At 40.2% G+C, this 27,673-nt stretch overlaps 1 protein-coding gene across 1 annotated transcript in view; it reads right to left on the bottom strand.

The window, feature by feature from the left end:
- Nucleotides 1-27,667, bottom strand: part of RANBP9 (RAN binding protein 9) — a 92,848-nt gene extending 65,181 nt beyond the window's left edge. The window contains exons 1-2 of the mRNA XM_011962714.1: nucleotides 27,464-27,667; nucleotides 13,952-14,063 (exon numbers count right to left, since the gene is read on the bottom strand). The gene's annotated coding sequence lies outside the window, so the exon portion shown is untranslated. The remainder of the gene's footprint in view (nucleotides 1-13,951; nucleotides 14,064-27,463) is intronic.
- Between the last annotated feature and the right edge of the window lie 6 nt (nucleotides 27,668-27,673).

The raw sequence follows: 27,673 nt of genomic DNA on the forward strand, positions 1-27,673 counted from the left end.
GATCTCCTGACCTCGTGATCCGCCCGTCTCGGCCTCCCAAAGTGCTGGGATTACAGGCTTGAGCCACCGCGCCCGGCCTGAATCTCAACTCTTAACCAATCTGTTTTTCCATCTGACAACAATTAGTTCTCAACAACCATTTTTAAAACATTTCAACCACTCCTCAAAAAAAACTATCCAGACTACCAAATAATCCACAACGCCAAAAGGTCTAGGACCAACAGATCATTTCTCCTTATCCTGGAATGTTAATCAACCTAAGTGATTCCAGCAATAGGCAAAGAGCAAGAACTCAATATATCTGAGATAAACATAAATAGAATGGTTATAAACTGTTTTCCTGGTTGGATTTCAAGTAATATATTCATCAGGACAAAACTATACAACCTTAAAGTTACATGACATGGGTGTCTTTAAGACATTAAAATGAAATTTTCTCCCTGAATTTTTAATTAAATTTACATTAAAGTGAAAGTAAAAGTACTGGTACCCATGAGAATAATATTTTTTTTAATCTCTCATGTGACTCGAACACATCTTAAACCAATTTTTCTTTCTTAGACTAATGTTGAAAGCATTCTGAATAGAGGAAAAAAGCTGGAGAGAATATACTCCAAAATGTCAACTACCATTAATCTGGGTGGTAGTATTGCATATCCTTTTAAAAATATGTATGCTTTTTTCTATTTCACAGGATTAGTCTGTTTGATTTTCCCTTTTGCATTAAGAATGCATTACCTTGTAACTGGAAAAAAAACTTCTTGGAGAAAAAAAAAAGTACCTACACTTGTTAAGTATAAAATAACTGACAGAGTAAGAGGTAAGGGTGATTTGGGATTTAAACTGTACTAAAGATAACCAACTCAAGAATAATTTGAGAAACGTGATGGTTATATATCTTTAGGTCACTTTTCCCATATTTCACACCTTCTTAAATAACCAATTTTCCTTTCCACCAAAAATGCGGCTCCTACCATTTCTGATGGTTTCAAAATGTAGGTAAAGAACATATCCAAAATCCAAGACTCATATTCTGTTCATTCCATAAATATTGAATATCTGTACTCTGTACTACGCACAGAAAGTGCTAGGGGTTTACAAAAGAAAAGATGTTATTATCCCTACCCACCTCTACTCAGTTAACATATTTATGCAGCACCTATTTTGCGTCTGGCATTGTTCGACACACCATGAATATAGCAGTAAACAAAACAGACCAAAAAAGCCTGATAAAGCTTCGCTTCTCTTCAGTTGTCTTTCATTTTTATGACCTACACTTAGCCAAATGCAGCAAATCCACCTCAGAAATCCCTCTGCATCTCCTTAAAACTCATTAAAAACAGCAAAATATAAATCTCTCATTCTGTCTGAGTATTATCAGCTCCATGCTGATTTCATTTTTTCCTTACCCAGCCTGAACTAAAATGGTCCATTCAGATCTTCCCTCACCAGTAACCTCAATTACTACGATTGTTCTTCCAACTTACCTAACCTATAGTTTCCCATTTTGCATCAATCATACAATTCAACTTTCCTCTCTAACCAGCTGAGTATATAGTGAAAAATTTGTATATAAACCGCTGTCTCAAATTCATGGTTTTAAATCTCATAGTTCCTCAATACTTCCACTTCTCTGATCAATGAACATTTACTAAATATCTCTATGTATAAAGCTGTGGCAAAGACAAAAGTCTGTGCCCTCCCTACAGGGGATACTCGAACAGGCAGGACAGATCTTAAATAATTAATTATGAATGTGATTAAATGCTATGAAGGGGAAGTACAAGGTGCCGTGAAAGGGCGTTAACAGAGGAGCCTAATCTCGTTTGGAGGTGAAATGGTTGTCAAGACAGGCTTCCAGAAGTAGCGATAAGTGCCAATAAATAAATTCCATATAGCATCCCACATTCCTAATTTATACTTAAATCCCCATATCCCATCTGCTGGACAAAGAAACTTGCCTCATTCGCCTCCTCAGTCTTCTCCTGGACTCACTAGTGATTCCTTCTCCTCAGGATATACATACAACAAAGTCTCTCCCACCCAAACATAAACTGGAATAATTTTTCTGGAGAGTAATTTGGCCATGCATATCATAAGCCTTAAAAATGTGCATATCCCTTCTTGTGATCCACAATTCGGCTTCAAGAAATCTTTCCTAAGGAAACAAAGACAAATTTCATGCAAAAAAGATTATTTAGGATAGTGAAATAATTAAAACAATCTAAATAACTGGTAACAGGAGAAGAGCTATGGATGTGCCTTAATAAACTTACAACAGACTATGCCACAGCTAAAAATAAAAAGATATTCAGAGCTTTTAATCTCATAGAAAAATGCTTATAATTATGTAAGAAATACACTGTAACTGTTACACAGAAATAAATCAATAATAATCCTCTACAAAAAAATTTAAAAACAGGCCAGGCATGGTGACACGTCTCTGTAGTCCTAGCTACTTGAGTGGCTGAGGCCGGAGGATCACTTGAACCCAACAGTTTGAGGTTAAAGTGAGCTATGATTGTGTCACTGCTGGGCAACAGAGTAATACCCTGTCTCCCAAAAAATATTAAATAAATGATAAACACAGGAAGTAAAAACCTGTATAAAGAGGATAACTAGGCCGGGCGTGATGGCTCACGCCTGTAATCCCAACACTCTGGGAGGCCGCGGTGGGCGGATCACGAGGTCAAGAGATAGAGACCATCCTGGCCAACATGGTGCAACTCTGTGTCTACTGAAAATACAAAAATTAGCTGGACGTGGTGGCGTGCGCCTGTAGTACCAGCTACTGGGGTGGGGTGGGGGGTGCGGTGGGCTGAGGTGGCAGAATGGCTTGAACCTGGGAGGCAGAGATCTCAGTGAACTGAAATCGCACCACTGCACTCCAGCCTGCCAACAGAGAGAGACTCTGTCTCAAAAAAAAAAAAAAAAAGAGTACAACTAAGCTTAAAACATAAGTGTATATATAAAATTTGGAAAGAAATGAGAAGTATTGATAGCAATTAATTATACAAAATTATGGTTTAGTTTTCCCCCTTACATTTTTCTGTACCTTTTTTTTCCCCGAATTTCCAAAATTTCTTCCCCCCTCAACCCCGAAATAGTGTCTCACTCTGTAGCCTAGGCTAGAGTGTAGTGGCAGAAACACAGTTCACTGCAGCCTTGACCTCCTGGGCTCAAGCGATCTTCCTGGCTCAGCCTCTCATATAGCTGGGACCACAGGCGCATGCCACTACACCTGGCTAATTTTATTATTTTTATTATTTATTTATTTACTTATTCAGTTAGTTAGTTAGTTAGTTGAGACGGAGTCTGACTCTGTTGCCCAAGCTGGAGTGCAGCAGCGCGATCCTGGCTCACTGCAGCCTCTGCCTCCCAGGTTCCAGGGATTCTCCTGCCTCAGTCTCCCGAGTAGCTGGGATTACAGGAATGTGCCACCACGCCGAGCTATTTTTTTGTATTTGGTAAAGACGGGGTTTCACTATGTTGGCCAGGCTGGTCTCGAACTCCTGACCTCAGGTGATCCACCCACCTCGGCCTCCCAAAGTGCTGGGATTACAGGTGTGAGCCACCATGCCCAGCCTAATAAACAGGGTCTCGCTTTGTTGCCCAAGCTGGTCGCAAACTACTGGGCTCAGGCAATCCTCCCACCTCAGCCTCCAAAAGTGCTGGGATTACAGGCATAAGTCATCACGCCTGGCCTTGAATTATCAAACTGGCAGTGTATTACTTTTCTAAATGGGTTGTGAATTACTGTTCCTCACAACAGCAACACAGCTACTAAGTCCACTAGCACTTTATCTCCATTCCTTACCTCTAACTCTCCAACACACTGCACCTGCTATCACCCCAATGCCAAATGACAAACCAGTGGAGACTTAGCAGTCCTCCTTTGAACTGACTTCCAGGGCTTCTGAAACCCTTCTAATTCTCTGATCATTCTTTTATAGAATCTTCGATGATTATGTAACAAGGAAGACATTTTTTAAAAAAATTCGTAAGTACATGAAAAGAATCTCAGATGAATTCTCTCCTTCTATATGTCCTTTAAATATGGTGTTTCAGCTGTCCACCTTAGCCGCCTTCTTTTTTTTACACTACACGCTTGGGTGAGCCTATCAATTCCCCTGGCTTTAACAACTTACCTTCTGACAACTCCAAAATCTACCTTCAGCCCTACTCTCCTAAATCCCATTTATTTTTAGTCAAAGCCTTTGCTATTAATTTTCTGGAAGTCCTCTAGCAGTTCAAACACTGTTCTCATCATCGTCTTCTTTAAAGATCCACTTCCTGGCCAGTTGTGATGGCTTACAACTGTAATCCCAGCACTTTGGGAGGCTGAGGCAGGAGGATCCCTTGATCTCAGGAGTTTGAGGCTGCACTGAGCTATAATCACACAACTGCACTCCAGCCTGGGCAACAAAGTGAGGCCCTATCTCTTAAAAAAAAAAAAAAAAAAATCCCCTTCTGGTATTTTCTGATGTGTTTAGTCACATCACTATCGATTTAATCTTCTAAGCTAAAAGCCAGGGAGTCATCCTTAATACTCTCAACAACTATCTTTACCTACTTACTACTCCTACTTCCTAATCAAGGAAATAAAGACAGATTTCATATAAAAAAATTAAGTCCTAATTAGTTAACAAATCGGTCTACTTTCCTCTCAAACCCCACTACACAGATTAAACCCTCAATTTATTATTACAATAACCCAACTGATCTCTGGAAGTCAGTCTCAGATCTATTTTCTATATTACCCTCAGATAACCTACCTAAAAAGCAAATCCAACCATATAATTTCCTTGCTTAAAAACTACCACCTGAAAGATAAAAGGTAACACCCACTAGCATCAGAAGTCCCTTCATGATCATCTCCAGACACATTCCTCCCACAAAACTTTATGCTGAGCTTCCTCCAGCAGCAGCAGCAGCAGCAGCAGCAGCAAGCAGCGCTAAGACATGAGTTTTCTGTGCACCAGGAATCTTTTTTCAGAGCAGCATCAAGCTATCTTGAGTTTGCTTCACACCAGGTACTCTAATAAGTGCTTTAAGTGAATTATGTAATTTAGTCTTATGAGGTTGGCACTATTATTTCCTTTTCACAGATAAGACTGAGTCTGTCAAAAAATACAAAATCACAGAACTAGTTAAGTAGCAGAGCCAAGATTTATATCTCCACTATATTTCTCGACAAAAGGAACCAGTCAGCTTCTAAAACTGCTACTAATCTTCAAAATCGCTGTTCATATCCTATCTTGTGAAGGATACCTGAGAAACTGAAGGACAGAGCAGCTTATGTTTAACTGTATTCCTCTTCCGTAATTTTATGTAAGCTTCCTAGATAGACTTTCCTGATCACCACCGTCTTCCAACAGAGTTGGTTACTTCCTCCAATATACTTCTCTAATTTGTTTATAGGTCTACTACTGTGTATCTCATACTGGATTTTATTATTATTATTATTTTTTTTTCTTTTTTTTTTGAGACGGAGTCTCACTCTGTCCCCTAGGCTGGAGAGAAGTGGCGCAATCTCAGCTCACTGCAGGCTCCGCCTCCAGGGTTCACGCCATTCTCCTGCCTCAGCCTCCCAAGTATCTGGGACTACAGGCACATGCCACCTCACTTGGCTGATTTTTTGTATTTTTAGTACAGACGGGCTTTCACCACGTTAGCCAGCATGGTCTCAATCTCCTGACCTCGTGATCCACCTGCCTCGGCCTCCCAAAGTGCTGGGATTACAGGCATGAGCCACCACGCCCGGCCGGATTTTATTATTTATTTACATGTTCATTTCCCTTTTTATATGCATACTTCTACAGAGTAGGTACCCTTTCTCAGCCATGTTTACAGCACTGTCTCCAACTTTGTCAATCCTAGGTTCTTAGCAGAGTATCTGGCACATAACAGGTACTCGACAAATTAAATCTCCTCTTCTGCTATTTTCCTCCTGTTTTGTTTTTTTGTTTTTAATCTCTTATCACACTCTCTATCCTCAGGCAACAGCCTCACAACCTAACTCCTAGCTCTAGCCCCTACACTCTCCAGCAGTCTTGCAGACTGCCATCACACACTTCATCCTCTCCCCACTTTGTATTATCTTTCTAAAACAGGTATCATATATCTTCCCTACTCAAAAAGATTGAAGGCAGTCTGGGTGCAGTGATTCATGCCTGTAATCCCAACACTTAGGGAGGCAGGAAGATAGCTTGAGGCTAGGAGTTCAAGACCAGCCTATGCAACATACTGAGACCCATCTCCACAAAAAAAAAAAAAAAAAAAAAAGCTGGGCATGCTGATGCACACCTATAGTCCCAGCTATTTGGGAAGCTGAGCTGAAGCAGGAAGATCACTTAAGCAAGGGAAGTCAAGGCTACAGAGAGCCATGATTGTGCCACTGCACTCCAGCCTGCGTGACAGAACAAGACTGTGCCACAAAAAAAAAAACTGAAAGGTCCCTTCTACCTATAGAGTATATTCCACCCTATAACTATCATCAACGCTCTATAATATCTGATTCCATTCTTACTTTCTTTTTTTTTGAGAGACGAAATCTCACTCTGTCACCAGGCTGGAGTACAGTGGTACAATCTCAGCTCACTACAACCTTTGTATCCCGGGTTCAAGCGATTCTTCTGCCTTGACTTCCCAAGTAGATGGGACTACAGGCGAGTGCCACCACACCCAGCTAATTTTTGTACTTTTTAGTAGAGATGGGGTTTCATTATATGTTGGTCAGGCTGGTCTGGAAACTCTTTATCTCAGGTGATCCACCTGCTTCGGGCTCCCAACATGTTGGGATTACAGGCATGAGCCACCGCATTCGGCCTATTCTCACTTTTGTAACTCTTCCTTATAATCCAAGTCCCCAACAACACTGAACTATGTATCTCTGCCAAAGACCACAAAGTTGCACTCTTCCTGTGAGACTATTCTGGCCATTTACCATAGTCTGTAATGTTCTTCCCCAAAAAGGCCTCTCAAATTCTTACTCATTTTGTAAGGTCTACCAACTACTACTTCCTGTATAAATCTGTTTCCTTGAGCCAGAATTAACTACTCTCTCCTCGGTTTTCCCATATATGGTCTCATTCTTAAGTACTTAGTATATTATGTCTTAGAGTTGCATATTTCTGCTTCCTGCCTTGTCCCACTATATCTTCCAAACACCATATACCAACAGTTTGGTCAACAAAGGACTATATATAAATGGTATAGACAAGTATGTAGTAGGCTATACTACCTAGGTTTACATAAATATCCTTTACGTTCATAAAAAAACATTGCCCAATGACTCATGTCTTAGAACATGTTCCTATAGTTAAGCGACATATGACTATACTAAATTTGATCTTCCTCAAGGGCAGGGACCATATTCAGTTCACTTACTGTATTAATTGAGTTTCTACTAAATGTCAGGTCCTCTAGTAAGAACTATGAATAAGACAAATAAATAAAATAATTTCTTATCTTCACTCAGCTGCTGATGGTGTGATATATCATAGGTGTTCAATATATATTTGCTAAATAAAGATATTGCTTACTTATAATAATATACTGTTTATTCTTTGTTCACATTTACCTTGTGCTTCCATTTGCTGCTTACAACCAATCAAACCTAGAAAGAAAGATCCTTCCAGTTTTCAAAGCCTTTTAAGGCTAGACAGGAAGAAAGACCTTTGTTCTCCTCTTCCCCCCAAGAAATAATCTAGAAAGTCAGGAAGCATAGAAGGAACATTCTGAAAGAGTGCACATTATTATCAGCAGAAGAATTTAGGAACAGAACAGAGAGACTGCATTACTTGCCAGTTCTCACTGAAACAGTGTCAAAGAGTGGCATCAATATTTTGTTTGAAGAGCTAAAAATACCATTCATAATAAATTATAATTCTAAAAACTTTCAAATAAAAATTTTATTATCTCTCACATTTAGAATTAACTGTATCTCCACTGCCTCTATTAATATGCATAACTTAAAATTTGAATGAAATCCCTGAACTGAAAGTACGTAAGATCCAGACTCCTTAAAGAAATTCACCTCAACAGTCAATGATCACTAAAAAGAAGGGAAAGTAAATACACACCCATTAAATATATGCCCTAAAGAAGTTATGCAGGGCCAGGCATGGTGGCTCACATCTGTAATCCCAGCACTTTGGGAGGCCAAGGTGGGTGGATCATTTGAGGTCAGGAGTTCCAGACCGGCCTGGCCAACATGGTGAAACCCCATCTCTACTGAAAATACAAAAATTAGCTGAGTGTGGTGTGGCATACCTGTAATCCCCGCTACTAGGACAGACTAAGGAGAATTCCTTGAACCCAGGAGATAGAGGTTGCAGTGAGCCAAGATTACGCCACTGAACTCCAGTCTGGGTGACAGACAGAGACTCCATCTCAAAAAAAAAAAAAAAAGTCATGTAGATAAAGTGATTTAAATTTTTGTTGTGAAATGCATTAGAATTTATTTTTAAATTAATAATATTTGAAGACTATTTTGTCCTAATAAATTTATTTAGCTGCATATGTACAAAAATTAGGTTCACTTTAAATGAAAACTCAGGGCAGAAAATGAAATGTTCTTTCACTCAATAAAAGGAACTTTCTTCAAGTCTCATTTCCTAGGCAATAAAGAAATACAAATAACAATCATGACAGTCATATTCCTAATTTTCCAAGGCAGACCTAGAAATAACGTACACCACGGGAGAAATTAAAAGTCTTTACAAGCACATAATACATCAACACCAGTTCTTTCTACTCTACTGACAGAGGCAATTCATGCCCAACTCTTGCATTTCATGAGAAAATTTGCTGCCAAGGACAATTTATTTTAAAAACTGAGATCTTGGATAAACACTTTAAAAGAAAACTCAGTGTTTTTTTTTGTTTGTTTGTTTGTTTTTGAGACTGAGTCTCGCACAGTCACCTGGGCTGGAGTACAGCAGCGCGATGTCGGCTCACTGCAGCCTGTGCCTCCCGTGTTCAAGCGATTCTCCTGCCCCAGTCCAGCAAGTAGCTGGGGTTACAGGTGCCTGCCACCATGCCTGGCTAATTTTTTGTATTTTTAGTAGAGACGGGGTTGGCCAGGCTAGTCTTGAACTCCTGACCTCGTGATCCACCGGCGTCAGCCTCCCAAAGTGCTAGGATTACAGGCTAGAGCCACCGTGCCCGGCGAAAATTCAGTTTTAAATTAAGTGAAATAAACTCTCAGATGGGCACACATCATTGCAAACAAAAGGTGACTAACAGCTACTCTTTCTGGTCCACGCTTTACAAAGACGTTGGGATTTTAGGAAAGCATCTTTTCTCCAGAAAAACATTACTTGGCAAAAATTAGCAATAGGAGTTGCTTTTTTTCATAAATGAATTGTTCTTTGCTTCCAAAAACAATGGGTTGGGCCTAGAACTTTGTTTGACACGTTTACCAGAGAGAGAAATGAATGCGACCAAAGAAATATAATAGTTTGGTGGCGCGGTGGCTCATATCTATAATCTAGCACTTTGGGAGGCTGAGGCGGGTGGATCACCTGAGGTCAGGGGTTCGAAACCAGCCTGGCCAACATGGCAAAAACCCGTCTCTACTAAAAGCACAAAATCAGCTGGGCATGGTGGCACATGCCTGTAATCCAGCTACTCGGTAGGCAGAGGCAGGAGAATCACTTGAACCTGAGAGGCAGAGGTTACAGTGAGCTGAAATCATGCCATCACACTCCAGCCTGGGCAACAAGAGCGAAACTCTGTCTCAAAAAAAAAAAAAAAAAAAAAAAAGGCTGGGAGCAGCGGCTTACACCTGTAATCCCAGCACTTTGGGTGGTGGAGGCAGATGGATCCCTGAGGTCAGGAGTTTGACACCAGCCTGGGCAACATGGTGAAACCCCATCTCTACTAAAAATACAAAACTTAGTCAGGCATGGTGGTACGCGCCTGTAATCCCAGCTACTTGGGGGGCTGAGACAGGCAGAACTGCTTGAACCCAAGAGTTGAAGAGTTGGAGGTTGCAGTGAGTCAAGATCGCACCACTGCACTCCAGCCTGGGCGACAGAGCAAGACTCCATCTCAAAAAAACAAACAAACATTTTCTCCAAGAACATACAAGAAATAGTACTTCTAATCCATTCATTTATTCATACCTTTAAAAGCTAGCTATAAATTAAGCACTAGAGTTACAGAAATTAAAATAAAATAGTCCCTTACGCTTAAATCTGTAGGGTCATGTTGGCAGTAAGCAGACAATTGAAACAATATAAATATCATAATTACAGTCTGGCCAAAATGTAAAGGAGGCATAGAAAAGGCATATTCCTACTTTAGGAAGAAAATGCCATAAGAAAGGTACTCCTACACTAGGACTTGAAGACTAATTAATTAGCTAGGCAAACAGAGAAAAGGGTAAGAGAAGGTGAAGGAAGGACATGCATAAGGAACTAGATATATAAGCCAGCGTGCCTAGTCAGAGAACTCCAAATGGTACCTTATAGGTGAAGAGCAGGTGAGGATTAGGGATTCTTCAACATCGTAAGTCATTAGGGAGATATAAATTAAAACTACAGCAAGAAATCACTAGAAACCTATTATAATGGCTAAAAATTAAAAAAAAAAAAAAAGACAATACCTAGTGCTAAGATCAACAGGAACTCTCATACATTGCTGGTAGAAATGCAAACTAGTGGGCCGGGCAGGGTGGCTCACACCTGTAATCCCAGAACTTTGGGAGGCTGAGGGGGGCAGATCACCTGAGCTCAGGAATTTGACACCAGCCTGGGCAACATGGTGAAAAACACAGAAGATTAGCCGGGGGTGGCGGCGGATATCATATCCCTCCACAGTATTGCTGGTTTCTATCACTCAACAAGCACATGGAACACACAAAGTATATCTGTAAGGAACTTACTATCTAGCTCAGGAGGAAAAAATGTATATATGAAAAAGCTAGAGGCCAGGTGTTGTGGCTCATGCCTGCAATCCCAGCACTTTGGGAGGCTGACACAGGTGGATCATTTGAGGTCAGGCACTCGAGACCAGCCTGGCCAACATAGTGAAACCCCGTCTCTACTAAAAATTCAAAAATTAGCCAGGCATGGTGGTGGGCGCCTATAATCCCAGCTACTTGGGAGGCTGAGGCAGAATTGCTTGAACCCAGGAAGCGGAGGTTGCAGTGAGCCAAGATCATGCCACTGCACTCCAGCCTGGGCAGCAGAGCGAGACTCTGGCTCAAGAAAAAAAAAACAAAAAAAACAAAAACAAAACGCAAACTAGTACAGCCACTTTGTGAAACAATTTGGCAGTTTCTTATAAAGTTAAAAATATACTTAACTACAATCCAGCAATCCCACTCCTAGATACTTACTCATGAAAAGAAAACTTATGTTTACACAAAAACCTGCATATACATGTTTAGAGTTCCAGCCAAAAAACTGGAAACAACTGAGAAGTTCTTCAACTGGGGAGTGGGTAAGCAAACTTTGGTTCACTCATCTACACAATTAGATTAAAAAGGACTGTTCTATGAATATACACAACAGGGAGGAATCTCAAATGTGTTATGCTAAGTGAAAGATACCAGACTTAAAAGGCTACAAACTATATGATTCAATTTATATGCCATTCTTGAAATGGCCAAACTAGAGCGACGGAAAACCAGTCAATAGTTACCACGAGCTAGAGATGGGGAAGGGCTGTCTACAAAAGGGTACGGCAGAATTTTGGGGGGTGACTGAGCTGTTCTATATGCAGCAGTCCACACTTATCTGTGGTTTTGCTTTCCTCAGTGTTTCAGTTACCCACAGTCAACTGAGGTGCAAAAATATTAACTGGACAATTCCAGAAATAAGCAATCCATAAGTTTTAAATTGCGTGCCATTCTGAGTAACATGATAAAATCTCATGCCATTGGACTGAGTCCCGCCCTGTCCCCGCCTGATCATCATTCCTTTGTCTAGCATATCCACGCTGTATATACCACATGCCCTTCAGTCACTGACTAGCCCTCTCAATTATCAGACTGAAAAAAAACATAGTATATATAGAGTTCAGTACTACCTGTAGTTTCAGGCATCCATAAAGGGTCTTAGAATGTATCCCTCACAGATAACGGGAGACTCCCATATCAACTGTGATGGTGGTTTTATGACTATACATGTTTCTCAAAACTCACAGAACCATATACTAAAAAGAATACAGTTTACTATATGTAAAATATACCTAATTTTAAAAACAAAAGAAAAAGGATAAGGGATCCTAGCTACAAAAAGACTGAAAAATGATGCAAGAGCTAGTCATATCTGAGGGGTCCTGTTAAGAAGCTCTACATTTTATCCTTGAAGCAACAGATGTCCCAAGTGATCTCAAAAAACGGGTAGAGGCAATTCAGTTCCGTATTATTAAGAACACTGACAACAGTTATAGACTAGAATAAGAGCAAAACAGGGAGCAACTGGAGACCCATCAACCAACTACCTCAGAGTAATTCAGCAGATAAATAATTAAGATCTGACTAAGGGAGAGGCAGTAGAGATGAACAGAAAAGTTAAAAGCAAGAAATTCTCAAGTTTCCAGCAATAGTGAAACCACCAACCAAATGGTTTTTTTTTAGAAAAAGATTTTAAACAAGCTAAATTTAAATGCCTGCGGGACATTCAAATGCAAACATTTGGTTAGACACATTGTCTGGAGCTTAAGGGAATAAACCAAGATGTAGCATTAGATTCAAGAATCATCAGGGTATTCACAGGCAAATATGAGGTCAAGTTCATATAATTTGAAGTATAAAAAGAATCAGCTTACTGATTATACAGCTTGTAAAGTGAGAAATGCTAACAATCGTGTGCCTATTTCAATGATGGGGCCTCTCTCAACCACTCTATCCTTGGCATCTCTGATTTTCTCCTTGGCTTGATTACCCTGAGAAAACTGAGGCAGTTACATAAAAAGCTGTCACTGAATTCCAAGTTTTTATTTTCTGTTCTTCATACTGTTGACATCGAGAATATTCAGCCGATAAAGGAGTATTCTACTGAATACACTTAACTGGTTAATTAAACACAGGAGGACTACTAAGAGGGGTTTGATTTGAGGTCCATCTGACTGACCTCTCAGGGCAACTTATCCACACAGCCCAACAGCTTTGTCTTGGTAACTCAACTAACAACCCTATGGCTGCTTTAAGAGACCTCTGATATGCAATAAAGTTATGAGGAAATACTATAGGATAGATCCAATGACTGTAGGTAATTAGTGCTTAACCAGGGATAGGCACCAAAATTCAGTGTGGAGCTTTCTCAAAATGCCTATCTTGCCCAAAGCTCTACTTCCGAAAATTCTAATTTAGAAACTTTTGGGGTAAGGCCCAAAAATTACTATATTTTTAATAGTCTCATAAGTGATTCTGATATCCACACAAACCACACACCAATCCCAAGCTGAAAAGCAATATATAAAATTTGGTTCCAGGCCCTACCATGGAATTCTCATTTGGAACTTTCTAAAACCACATCCTAAACCTTGAAAATCTCCTCTGGTTGACAGCATACAAATACACATTTCTCAGCTAAAACCTAAAATTCTAAGTCCAACATCTGTAAAATGCCCATGAATCACCAACTGACTATGATTACTGGCTTTGAGAGGATTTAACTTCTTAGTAGAATTCAGGAAAAAGCAGTGTGAGAAAAGTCATGGAAAATGAGTCACTGTCCCTCCATTTCTTAATTCCAATTCTCCATTTTAATAATAAACCTACCAGAAAAGCTCAGTTAATATTACCAACTCAAGCTTTAACTTCAACTAGTATTTAGGCATAACCAGATCCAATCTGTTATACTGGAATATTCAGATTCCACTTTTCCAATTACCAAAATTTCCAGGATTCCAACTTTCCAATTACATCATAAACATTATGAAATCAAAACAAAATAACTAACAAATTATTTTTCTTACCAAAATTTACACTTACCCATCTCTTCCCTTACTGACAATCTTTACTTCAAAATAATAAATCCCACAGGCTGCTGGTATTGGATGCGTGGCTCGAACTGACGCTGCATCTTTTGGGGTTTTGCCATGGCCTGCATATGAAACAGGAAGGAAAAAAGAAGTCACATGAGATAGTCACTGAAAAATGAAAACCTTAAACAATTCAGGAAGATACAGGTTTTTGGAATGATACATAATTTCTGCTATCAGTTCAAATACTCAATAAAACGTTTATCATCACCATGAACCCAATATGCAAACTAGCCCAAGTTAACCACAGAACTCTTCACACTATTATTAGTTTTATTAAGATTGCAGAATCCAAATATGTAAATTGAACCTAGCAGCCTTTTATGCAATTAAATAAAAGATGTTATAGAGTACACTATATTTTTAAGAGGAAAAAGGCTGTATGAAGAACATGAGAGAAAGATCTTAATTTTATCAGGTCTAAATTTGCATATAACTTATATAATTTCTGTGCACTCTTGCCAAAGGCCTGCTCTTTAAACCAGAAGCATCTATATCGTATATTTCTAAGTGAAACCTTACACAATTACATTGAATTGGCAAAACAGCTTTCTTAAGAATTTACAATTTTGTTCTTTGGTATAGTCTTATTAATTAAAGCTGATTCATAAAATCTCTTGGGCCAATAACAGCCTATTGAGAAATACATCTAATTTCTAAATGTATTTTTTTTTTCTTTTTAAACAGAAATAACACCATGCCACTGCTGACATTTTAGAAAATCTGTTAGATAATGCCTTTTAAACTTTTTAAACCAGCTACTCCTCAATTCTAATCCCATAGGGTTTGCTAAACTCACAATCACTTTCCCTGCCTCTCACCCAAGACACAAACTACCTTGAAAGCTAGCATGTGGACAATATTAAGAGAAAATATGTCCATAAAACCATGGGAGAATAAAGACAGAAGTTGAAGTAGCATGTCAGAAAGTACTCAAAAAGCGTGAGTGAGACAAGTCTCCATAATCCCCAGAAGGACTGCATGAGACACAATACTCTAAATCATTATTTGGGTGTTCTAGTTAAACATGCTCCACGCAATACAAACTTCGCATTAATCTTTCAGTCATACTATAAAATTATCTTCATGGGTAGCAGAATTCTCCTCAAATTTATCGTGATTGTTTTGAAACTAAATGCCTTAAGTCAAAAATTGCATCTTAAGATATACAACCATCACACATGAATGAGATCATATCCTCCCTTACCATACATTTCACCAAATTTACCAAATTTCCAACATATGCCTTATTATTATTAAACACTTAAGATTACACTTGCAATGCAAATTAGTACATGTTCACACCCCCCACTATCCCTACCAAAAAAAGGATGAATTCTGCCACTCTTTCCATTACCATGAAAACTTGGATTACGGGCAGAAGTTCTTTTAGCCTGGTGACCATAAGGCGTCAACAAGCTTGGCTAGGAAGACAAAAATGGAAGCAACAATATTTACATGCATCGAAACTACTTTAACATATGATACAGGTAATAGATTTACACTGAGCTAAGCAGCAGAAAAGAAACAACTGCACAAATCTGTGCACTAGTCACTTTTTAATAAAATTTAATTATGGTGGCAGTAAAACACATTTTTCAGTCAAAATATGTTCAAATAAGTTACCTGAGAAAAGGCCATGGAAACCACATATTTAAAAATTAGATAGTTACAAATAAATCTATAGAAAACTAAACAGAATCTAACTGCAGTCCTAAATCCACTAATTTTTTTTAAGGGGAGTGACCCAAACTTTTAGGGATAAAGTAATCCCAAATTATTATTAATAACAAATAATAGTTATATATATTTAATACTGTGTGGAAGGCACTGTTCTAACGTATTAAGTTTATTAACTCATTCAATATCCAAAACAACCCCATGAGGTAGGTACCATTTATTATCATTTCATAGTTGAGGAATCTAAGATAAGGAAACTCGCCCAAAGTCATACTGCTAAATGAGAATTCCAAAGCAGGATTTATGCTGGGATTTAAATTCAAGAAACCTGATCTAGTGTGAGCTCTGAACCCACATGAAGGATTCAGTTACAATGAACTTTTGGGGATCACCTCACATATCCCCATGTCCTATTCCGGCTACTTCTATGGGAAAAGAGAAAGAAACTAATATTTGAAAGTAAACAGTCTCTCAAAGAGTTAGGTGCTTTTGTATGGATTTTTCTCATTCAACATTTATGAAACAGGTATTATTCAACCTCACTTTTTGAAATGAAATTTGTAATCTGTCATGGGCCTACAGAAAAAAAAATAAAAATTTTTACACATTATACACCCTGCCCCAAATTGGTAGAAACATATATTAAATCCATGCATGAATTAAAATCCCATACATTTTTCCACTATGCAAAAATTACTATAAAGTACCAGTTATAAATCTTCAAGCATCCATTTTATTTGTTATGATTCACTGCAGATAAATTCTGTAAATGTTAAAACTAAAAAGATGTGTTTCATGTTTAAATTTAAATTAGATGTAAAAGGTATAAGTAAAAGTTTAAATGCAAGATTAAAAGGTTTCATACTATTTCTTAAATGAGACCAGTACAAGTTGAGTATCCTTTATCTGACATGCTTGGGACCAGAAGTGTTTTAGGTTTTTTCAGATTTTACAATATTTGCACATACTTACCAGCTGAGCATCCTAAATCCAAAAATCCAAAATCTAAAATGTTTCAATGAGCATTTCCTTTGAGCCGGGCGTGGTGGCTCATGCCTGTAATTCCAGCACTTTGGGAGGCTGAGGCGGGCGGATCACTTGAGGTCAGGAGTTCAAGACCAGCTTGGCCAACATGGTGAAACCCTGTCTGTACTAAAAATACAAAAATTAGCCTGGCATGGTAGTATGCGCCTGTAATCCCAGCTACTCAGGAGGCTGAGACACAAGCATCACTTGAACTTGGGAGGCAGAGCTTGCAGTGACCCAACAGTGGCACTGCACTCCAGCCTGGGCAACAGAGTGAGACTCTGTCTCAAAAATAAAAATACATAAAATCAAGTTTTGAATTCTGAAAGCATTTTGAATTTAAGATTTGGGATGCTCAAACTTGTAATATCAGCAGCAAAGGGCCTATTTCTAACAACGCTTATCACCTGAAAGTTTATTACCTTAAATTCTGTGGTAACCAGACAACCTCATACTACCAAAGTTTCAACTTTTAAAACTACAAAGTCCTCAGTATTGTTTTCTATGTGGCTTTAGAAGAAAACATATGTAATACTTCCTAATTCTAAGGCTGGCTAGTTTAGCTCTCTTTATTCAAACAATCCGATGGAAAGAGTTTGAATAAACCATTCTACCCCATTCCCACTCCCATCCATTCTCCAACAGCCAGCCAGCCAGTGCCTTTCTGGAAACATAAATCATTTGTCCTTCTATCACCAGCTCTCAATACAACGAAGATTCCTTCCAAAGCCTCCCCTTTGGCCTAGGAAAAAGACATGCTTTCTGAACACCTTGTCTGACCTTGCTCTCCACCTGCACTTTCCACCTCCTTTCTGCTCCAGTCACATCAGCACTATTTCAGTTCTTCACATTGATCAGGCCAGAGTCTGTACACATGCTATACCCTCCACCTTTCCTTCTTAGCCTGAGTAGGTCCTACTCACACTTTAAATCTTAGCTCAAGCCTTACTTCCTCAAATATTCTTTCTCTAATCTCTCCAACTTGGTTGAAGCTCCTTTTTACAAGCCCTCAAACATGTATCTCTCCTGTACATTCACACACTTAACACTCACGTGTAATTATTTTTTTCCCTGCGTTTTAATTCCTGAACCTCTTTATTCCCACTAACTTCCACTCTAACTTCAATCATTTCTTCTTGAAGAAGCAAAAGCCCAAGACCCAGAGTCTAAAGCTGCAATGGACCAAGCCACCTGTAATATCGAGCACAGTGAAAATTTAACTGGGCTTTTATTTTATTAGGACTGTAATTTTTGTGGTGTTCTGATTAGTGCTTACAAAGTTCCCAAGGTTTTAAGTGGTTGCTCCAGCTTTATTTATAGTTCACCTAAGTCCTGTTACTTTTAGTGCACTGATTTTGTGGAAAACATGGTTTTCCAGCCACGCATTCATGACATTATTGCAGAAACACCGGTATCTTCCTCCAGAATACACCATCCTGTTCTATCCCCTTTCTAAAGCCTTCACATCTATACTTCCTCTTCAACATCATGGGAACTCTAATTCCTCAAACTCGTCTTGTTTTTTTCTCCCTTTTTCCTCTTCCAGGACAGGCTACATGGTAATCACTTAAAGCTCTCAAATATCCTTGATTTCTCTCATATGCCCATCCTTCTATCATATCCAACCAGCAAAACAACACTCCCAATATTACAATCTACCTTTGCCACTTCCTCACTGGACAGTTGATTTCCAATGAATAAAGTTCAAAATCTTACAAACAGTCACTGCTATGAACTAATGATGTCAACTGAGCCCTCTCAATGCTACCAACAATATTTTTAGAAATGTTCAGTTTATTCCCTATTCCTCTCAATGGCTAGTGCACATTTTCATCATTACTTTAAGCTTTACATCCTCTACTCAAATTCATAAGCAAAGTACCTCACCTCTTATCAAGAAAACAGGAGTCCAGTTGGGTGGAGTGGCTCACACCTGTAATCCCAACACTTTGGAAGGCGAAGGCAGGTGGATCACCTGAGGTCAGAAGTTTGAGACCAGCCTGGCCAATGTAAAACCCCATCTCCACTAAAAATACAAAAAGTAGCCAGGCATGGTAGTGCCCACCTGTATTCCCAGCTACTTGGAAGGCTGAGGCAGAAGAATGGCTTGAACCCTGGAGGCAGACGTTGCAGTGAGCCGAGATTGTACCACTGCACTCCAGCCTGGGCGACAAGAGCGAGGCTCCATCTCAAAAAAACAAACAAACAAACAAAAAAAACTCCAAGAGAGGCCAATGTGGGTGGATCACTTGAGGTCAGGAGTTCGAGACCAGCCTAGCCAACATGGCGAAACCCCATCTCTACTAAAAACATAAAAATTAGCCAGGCATCGTGGTGGGTGCATGTAATCTCAGCTACTCAGGAGGCTGAGGCAGGAGAATTGCTTCAACCTGGGATCCGGCCTGGGCAACAAAGCGGGGCCGTCTCAAGAAAAAATAATAATAATAATAACCAGGTAGGCTGATTTTATTTGTTAACATGTTAAATTTTGTATACATTTACTGGAACACCATACCTTGGACTAATATAGTATTTTCATTTCATTTATGTTGCTTCGGTTTTACCTACACAACCAAATTAAAACAAGATTGACTAAGAAATGACACAATGGTCTCTAACACAATACTCTCTAAAGGAATTTTTAAAGATAATTTTGGTTATGTGGAATTTTCATCTTCTATGCTGACATTAGAAGCTAAACTCCAGGTAAAATTAACTCCACTATCAGCTATTAAAAATTAGAGGAAAAAAAAAAATTCCACTTTAACCTCTAGCCTCCTCTAGGAAATGCCTAATCTCTTCCTTCATCTATATTTCTCAAGGATAATCTCTATCCACTATCCTCTCTACTTGGTCCTTTCATTTACTCTTTCAACCCACTGAAATCTGGTTTTTGCCCCATCACTCAATTCAAACTGCTCTCCCTAAAGTCACAATGATCTAATTTCCCAATGTAGTGGAAAACTATCTGTGCCTATCCTACTAAACCTATCTGTTGCAATACACACTAAATATCACTTCCTCGTTTCTACTAGGGAGGGTGGGGAGGCTGTCTGAGACAGTGTCTCATTCTGTAGCCCAGGTTAGAATGCAGTGGCATGATCACCGCTTGCTGCAGCCTCAACTTCCCGGGTTCAAGCAGTCCTCCCACTCGACTTCCCAAAGTGCTGGGATTACAGGTGTGAGCCACTGCACCTTCCCGTGCTCAGCTTCTGTGATACCAATCTCCTTGATGTCTAGGGACCTACCATTTCTTTTGGGCTCCCTCCAGGCTTTCAACGTTGGTGTTTTTCAGGGTCCCATCTTTGGTCCACTGCTTTTTCTCACTCTATTACATATTCTCCCTCTCTCTCTCAAATACTCTGAGTTTCAACTACCACCTCTCAGTGACTCCTAAATCAGTCACGACCTAGACTTCTCTCCCAAGCTTCAGGTCAATTATAGTTAACTATCAACCCTTCCTAGGAGAAACTGTCTCACACATTGTCCCTACTGAAAGAAGTGAGACCCAAACTATCCTTGTACCAGGAGGGTATTTTGTATTTTATAATTACCACCACTCCTACAGCTGATTCAACACAGGTTAGCACCTGACTTGAAGGCTGCCAATTCACAAGACAGTCTGTAATGAAAAGCTCTGCCCAACTAAGAATCATAGCTATTAGCCAGGCCAATCTGTTAAGTCTCTCAGGAATTTGACATAGGAAGGAAAGGATAAGCCAGTCAGTAGGGAAAAAGAAATAAGAAAACAACCAGAAACTAGTGATTGGAGCTGAGTCATTTTAATAGAATAGAATGAAGTCATGAAATCCAACTGTTAAGACCATTTAGAGCCCCCTTAACTCCAAAAGACCTGTTCCTGTTCTTTCTGTAAGGCTCGTTCCTTTGGCTTCTTCAGGTTTCCCCGAAGTCAGATCACAGGGCTGAGATTCCCATTTTTACTTATCTCCAACTATACTGTAATACAGTCTTCTTCACAATCATTATTTTATTCATGGTTCACTGGAAGAGCCTAACAGCTAAAAACTCAAACATCATCCTAACAGAGGTGGAAACCCATTTTCCTTGAGTTCTCTCACCATCGTTCCTCATATCCTCTCAGTATTACTTTTAAATATCTCACAAATATATCTGCCTTTCTCTGTCCCTACCACTGACCCAGCTGAGGTCATTTCTAACATGGTCTACTGCAACAGTCTTCTAAATCAGTTTGCTATTTCCACTCTTGTAACCTCTTGAATCTATCTTCCAATCAGCTGTGTAATCTGACAAAAATGAAGATATGAGCCAGTCCCTTCCCATTTAAAATCCTTTGATGATTCTCCATCTCCTACCGAGTAAGATCTAAACTCAACAAAATATTCCATAGGGCTCCTAACTGGGCTAGGTACAGTGGCTCCTGCCTATAATCCTAGCACTTTGGGAGGCTAAGGCAGGCAGATGGCTTGAGCTCAGGAATTCGAGACCAGCCTGAGCAACATGGCAAAATCCCCATCTCTACAAAAAAATACAAAAAATTAGCTGGGTGTGGTGGCGCGTGCCTGTAGTTGCAGCTATTCAGGATGCTGAGGTGGGAGGATCACTTGAGCCCAGGAGGCAGAGGTTGCAGTTGGCCTAGATCGCACCACTGCATTCCAGCCTGGACAATGGAGTCAGACCCTGTCCCAAAAAAAAATAAAATAAAATAAAATTTAAAAATCTCCTAATTGATCTTTTCGCAGATGCTCCTTGTCACACACCCTAAATGCTAACCCAAAATTGTAAAACCAGACGCATAAAGTAATTCTCTATGTTTTTGCTTTTCCTTCATTTGCAACACCTAGCCCCTCCCTTTCTCCTATATCCTACTCATCTTTTAAGACTGACCACTAGCCTCGACTCCTCCAAGAAGCTATCCCTGATACCTGAACTTCCTTCATCTTTCCAGTGTCAGCCTGGGTTAGACGCTCCTCCCATCTTCACAGTACTCTTTATAATATTTCCCTTACTACTCTATTTTATGTCCTCTGAGCTCTCTGAATTCAATAACAGTATCTTCTTCACCTTTGAGTGTCAGAACCTAGCACAGAGTAAACATTCACTAAAAGCTTATTAAATAAATGAAGAAATGAACAGTGAGAAACACAAATAAATTGTCTAGTCTAGCAGAATATACACCATCCGGCCAGGGGTGGTGGCTCATGCCTATAATCCCAGCACTTTGGGAAGCCGAGGCAGGCAGATCACTTGAGGTCAGGAGTTTCGGACCAGCCTGGCCAACATGGCAAAACCCCGTCTCTACTAAATATACAAAAATTAGCCAGGCATGGTAGCAGGCGTTTGTAATGCCGGCTACTTGGGAGGCTGAGGCTGGAAAGTCGCTTGAATCCAGGAGATGGAGGCTGCAGCGAGCCGAGACAGCGCCACCACTGCACTTCGGCCTGGGCAACAGAGCAAGATTCTGTCTCAAAAAAAATTAAAAAAGAATATACATCATTATTGTCTACTATTCTGCACGATTATTAGATTTACTTGATTCTTGCAGTTACCAACTGGCATTTTTAAACCTAATTTCCCAAAATCTTGGCAAGTAATAATTCAATTCCTTCATTTTAAAGAACATTTTTAGGCCAGGCACAGTGGCTCACGCCTGTAATCCCAGAACTTTGGGAGGCGGAGGTGGGCAGATCACCAGGTCAGGAGATCAAGACCATCCTGACTAATGAAGAAATCCTGTCTCTACTAAAAATACAAAAAATAAGCCAGGCATGGTAGCGGGTGCCTGTAGTCCCAGCTCCTGGGGAGGATGAGGCAGGAGAACGGTGTGAACCCAGGAGGCAGAGCTTGCAGTGAGAGGAGATTGCACCACTGCCCTCCAGCCGGGGCGACAGAGCAAAACTCCGACTCAAAAAAAAAAAAAAAACACAAAAAACAAAAAACAAACACAAAAGAAACATTTATTTTATCAACCTCATAATGCTCAACAGACATTTGTACTTGTAAGCTTGTAAGCAAGCATGTTGAAATATTTGTTCAACCTTAAAAAGTGCAGGAAATTAGACAAGCAATTATATTTAGGAAATGTTCAAGGACTAATGACTGGGGGTACAGGTGGGAAAGACAGAGTAAGTATAACAAAGTTCAACCTATTTCGTTAGATGTTGTCATAACATTTCAATTAAAAAGTGCAATTCTGGCCGCACAGTGGCTCACGCCTGTAATCCCAGCACTTTGGGAGGCCGAGGCGGGCGGATCACGAGGTCAAGAGATGGAGACCATCCTGGCCAACATGTTGAAACCTCCTCTCTACTAAAAATACAAAAATTAGCCAGGTATGGTAGCGCACGCCTGTAGTCCCAGATACTCAGGAGGCTAAGGCAGAAGAATTGCTTGAACCCGGGAGGCTGAGGTTGCAGCGAGCCAAGATGGCGCCACCGTACTCCAGCCTAGCAACAGCAGAGCGAGACTCCATCTTAAAAAAAAAAAAGGACAGCTCAGGCCAGGCGCAGTGGCTCATGCTTGTAATCCCAGAACTTTGGGAGGCAGAGGCGGGCGGATCATCTGAGGTCAGGAGTTCAAGACCAGCCTGGCCAACATGGTGAAACCCCGTCTCTACTAAAAATGTAAGAATTAGCCAGGCATGGTGGTGAGTGCCTGTAATCCCAGCTACTCAGGAGGCTGAGGCAGGAGAAGTGCATGAACCCAGGAGCGGTTGCAATGAGCAGAGACTGTGCCACTGCACTCCAGCCTAGGTGATAGAGCAAGACTCTGTCTCAAAAACAAACAAATGCAATTCACTATTTTTTCTTTGGGTCTCACTCTGTCACCCAGGCCATCATGGCTCACTGAAGCCTCAACCTCCTGGGCTCAACCAATCCTCCTCCCTCAGCCTACTAATACTAAGTAGCTGGGATTTCAGGTATGTGCCACTTAGCCCGGCTAACTTCTAGGGGTAGAGATGGGGTACCACTATGTTGCCCAGGCTGGTCTAGAACTCCTGGGCTCAAGCGATCCTTCTACTTTGGCCTCCCAAAGTGCTGAGATTACAAATGTAAGCCACCACACTCACTGAAATTCACTATTTCATTGCTTCTTATAATTCCCAACTTTCATTTATCTTGAATATCTCCTAAACTGTCCTAAATCAGTAAAATCAAGGTGTCTGGACTTTTTTGAAGCACTGTGTTCCAGTTACCTTTTTCCCCCAGAGTAAGTATTTTCAATCTGGACTTTTCTGAAGCACTGTGTTCCAGTTACCTTTTTCCCCCAGAGTAAGTATTTTCAATCTCAACTATTCTTTAAAAGTTCTAAATGTAATCACAGGATTTTATCTACTTGAGATAATTAAGTCTCATATGAACTAAAACAGGCAATACTATGGTCTTGTGAAAAGAACACTAGATCTGGAGTTAGTGAAAATTTTCAATCCTGACTTACTTATGACTGGGAAGATCTAACCTCCAGGTTCTACCACTCTCTAAAATTTAAAATGAAAATTCCAGGATCTTGTCCAGACCCACTAGTGTGTGTATATATAAAACACTCTATAAAATATCCAAATAGTGGTAATAACTAGAAAAATATAAAAATGCAATCTGTTGTTGAAACATTTAGACTAAATTCATTGTCATATTCATTAGAATTATTTAAAGTAAAATAAAGTTATCATCATAACTAAGTCTAAACCTGTCACATTTGTACTTATCCAATACTGACAACAATTTCAAAAATAAGAGGGGCTATCCCTGGGTTTTTCAACAGTTGTATGACTGCGAAGCAAAAGGCCTTCCAAAAAATTTCAGATATACTACACATATCCTGGAGTTATTCCTCTGCAATCCAATCAACCTTATCTGCATGTCCAGTATTATTCAACATTAATCTCTTCAAATCATTTAAGGAACAATACTGCTTCCAAAAGCAGTAATTTCAATTTAGAACATCTTAAAAACAGAATACAGGCTGGATACAGTGGCTCAGGCTTGTAATTCCAGTACTTTGGGAAGCCAAGGTGGGAGGATCACTTGAGCCCAGATGTTCAACACCAGCCTGGGCAACACAGTAAGACCCCATCTCCATACGAAAAAATTACAACTTAGCCCAGCATAGTGACAGGAGCTTGTGGTCCCCGCTACTTGGGCGACTGAGGCAGGGGGATGCCTTGAGCCTAGGAGGTCAAGACTGCAGTGAGCCATGATCGCACCACTGCACTCCAACAAGGCAACAGAGTTGAAACCCTATCAAAAAAAACACCAGAACAACCACAAAAAACACAGAATACCTTTGGAGCAAAAGAAAGCAAAACACTTCTATTTCAAAGATAAGAAAAATTCTCGTCACTCTGGAAAATAATTATAATCACTCTTTTCAAATTCTGTAATACATGAATATATGAATAGCAGCTTTTAATGTTAAAAGCGTCTTATAATGCTTAGATGAAATCAATGCAGCACAATGATAGGTTAAATAAAAATTCACTCTTCTTATTCTGTGACTTTAAAGTATTATCCACTATCTACGATACTTCTTTGCTACTGCTACTGGGACAGAGTTGCCCACTACAACCGGTGTGGTTCTCTCAGACAACACACAGATCAACAGTAACAACAGAACACACACACACACACACACACACACACATACACACACAGAGTCTATAGTAACAAGACAAGAGGAAGAGGCAGTAGAAAGGGAAAAAGACTGTTTCTGACAAGGGGTAAGGGAGAGACAAAGGGAAGACAGAAGAGAGGGAAAGAAAATAAAAAGGATAACAAACAAAATTTCTGGAAGAACAAAATCTGTTCTGGAAGAAATAATGATTTATGTTTATAAAAGTTATGTTCCCAGAAAGTGAATCTTAGTATTACACAACAGAAAGTAATAAAGAGGCCAAGAATAAAAACAATTGAGACAGCAGTGTCAGGAATGTAGCAGTGTCAGAAATATTTCAAACTCCAACTAATTTCACATAAACATATATTTTTCTCTGACCTAAATCATGAATCTTATGTAAAAGACTAAAACTAATCAAGACACCTTACAGTACTAAATAAACAGTAATCACGAATCGTAGACATCACGGAAATTCAGAGCTGTAAATTTCCCTACCAATCTTCCAGCTCAACTTACACATCACTCAGAGGAAGAAACTGAGGCCCAGTCTTGTAAACTATCTACAACCACAAACGACTGCAGAACTCAGGAAATCTAGGATTCTTTGTTCATCTATCCTGGCTCTGATTTTATGAGCAAATTACTATCAACCATAAGTTTAAAATTATAAAATTCTGTCACATCTAACAATAGCTTTCTGGCAGCCAGATCAGAAGTAAACACTTCATAACATAGCACCGTTCACACAAATTAAAACATAAAAGTAGAAATATTTCACAAGGAAATTAACAAAATGTCCTAACTTAAGATAAAACAAAGATTTGATATTGTGAATGAAATGTTTAGACGTTTAGATTAAGGAAGATAACACTTAGAAGTACTTCTTTGGATGTATGCAAGAATTAAAAAATGTTCAAGGCCTATTTTTGTGCGTGATTCTTTGCAGCCAAATCATTTGGTAGATTTCTATTGCCATTCGCCTTTCTTGTTAAATAGTAACTTACCTATCAAGCTTCTTCTTAAATTTTAGTCCCATATAAGAATTTAACCACAAGGTTGTTTATCCCCTCTACATACATGTCATTAGGATCTGAGCAGACCCCTTTGTAGCCAATCAACGTGAGGCTGCCCTGAATGTAAAAAGCTCCTGCTTTAGATTTGGGGCCTAAAACCCTGGATTTGTTTCCAGACAGACTGATACATTAGATTGATATTTTTTTTCTTCCACACAAGTAAACTTGATACACGCTATTAAACTGGGCCACATTTCAATAGTTCCCATAGCAATTCATAATTTTATATACAACTGATTTGCTTCAAGCTTTGTTTTAACCTAGGAGAGGTAGGTGAGGGAGGAAGGGGGCAAGCACAAACCTAAGGTTGCTGTTCTTAACTGCAGGTGTAAAACATAAGCCAATTTTCTTCAAAATACTAAGCTGCATTTTGTTCCATCTTCGTTTCCAACAAGGCTTCATATAACATCAACACCTAAGGACCTGTATAGAGTACTTCCAATCGCGAGAGGTAGGTTTCTGCTCCCCTAAGAAAAATGGTGCTCCTGGGGTTCCCTTCTCTTGCCCTCCCGGTTGCTTTCACTAAGATACACTGATGGCAAACTTGGGCCCCTTGTCCTTTAGTCCCCCTAGACAATCTCTGGCCTAATTTTGATTACTCCTCCCCCTGTGTATCCCAGCTCTCTCTTAATTAGAAATCATACCTCAGAATCGTGCCTCTCTTCCCTCCTTGTAAGAGGAGAAAGCCTGACCCACCACCTGGAGAACAATGTAACCCAACTCCGAGTCCATGGATTCCTCTACCCAAGCCCCAAGATTTATCTCCCAGGGAAATCAAAAAGCCAGTTCTGTCCTGTCATCCCGGATTCCCTCAAGGTGTCCTGCTCCTGGCCTAGGATTACCAGCTCCTTCCTACCCTGGAGCATTCTACTCACCCTCCTCTTCCAAGAATCTCGCCCCTCACCCTCGGATCCTTCACCGCGACCCCCGCGCCCACCCGGAGCAGCACAACAAGCGGCGAGTGGCCTCCGAGGGCAGAGCCCGCGAGGGCGGGGGTCGGGGGAGGTCGGGGGCGGGTCGAGAGCGGCGCAGCGGTGGCCGGCCACGTCGGGTCAGTGCCCCACTCCTACCGCAGGACACACGCCCAGTACCTTTGTAGTGCACCCGCAGGTTGTTCTGAGAGAGGCCGATGTAGCTGAACTTGTCCTTCGGGCTCCAGGACCGAGGCAGCGGCGTTTCCTGCTCGTCCACGGCCGGGTAGAGGCGCTTCAGCCGCCGCTGCAGCTCCTTCTCCTGCTCGTTCAGGGCCGAGTCCCCGTGCGGGAAGGGGGCCGCGGCGCTGCTGCCCGCCACCAGAGCTG

The sequence above is a fragment of the Colobus angolensis genome, unplaced genomic scaffold, assembly GCF_000951035.1.
Source record: "Colobus angolensis palliatus isolate OR3802 unplaced genomic scaffold, Cang.pa_1.0 Scaffold6, whole genome shotgun sequence".
NCBI classification, from domain to species: domain Eukaryota; kingdom Metazoa; phylum Chordata; class Mammalia; order Primates; family Cercopithecidae; genus Colobus; species Colobus angolensis.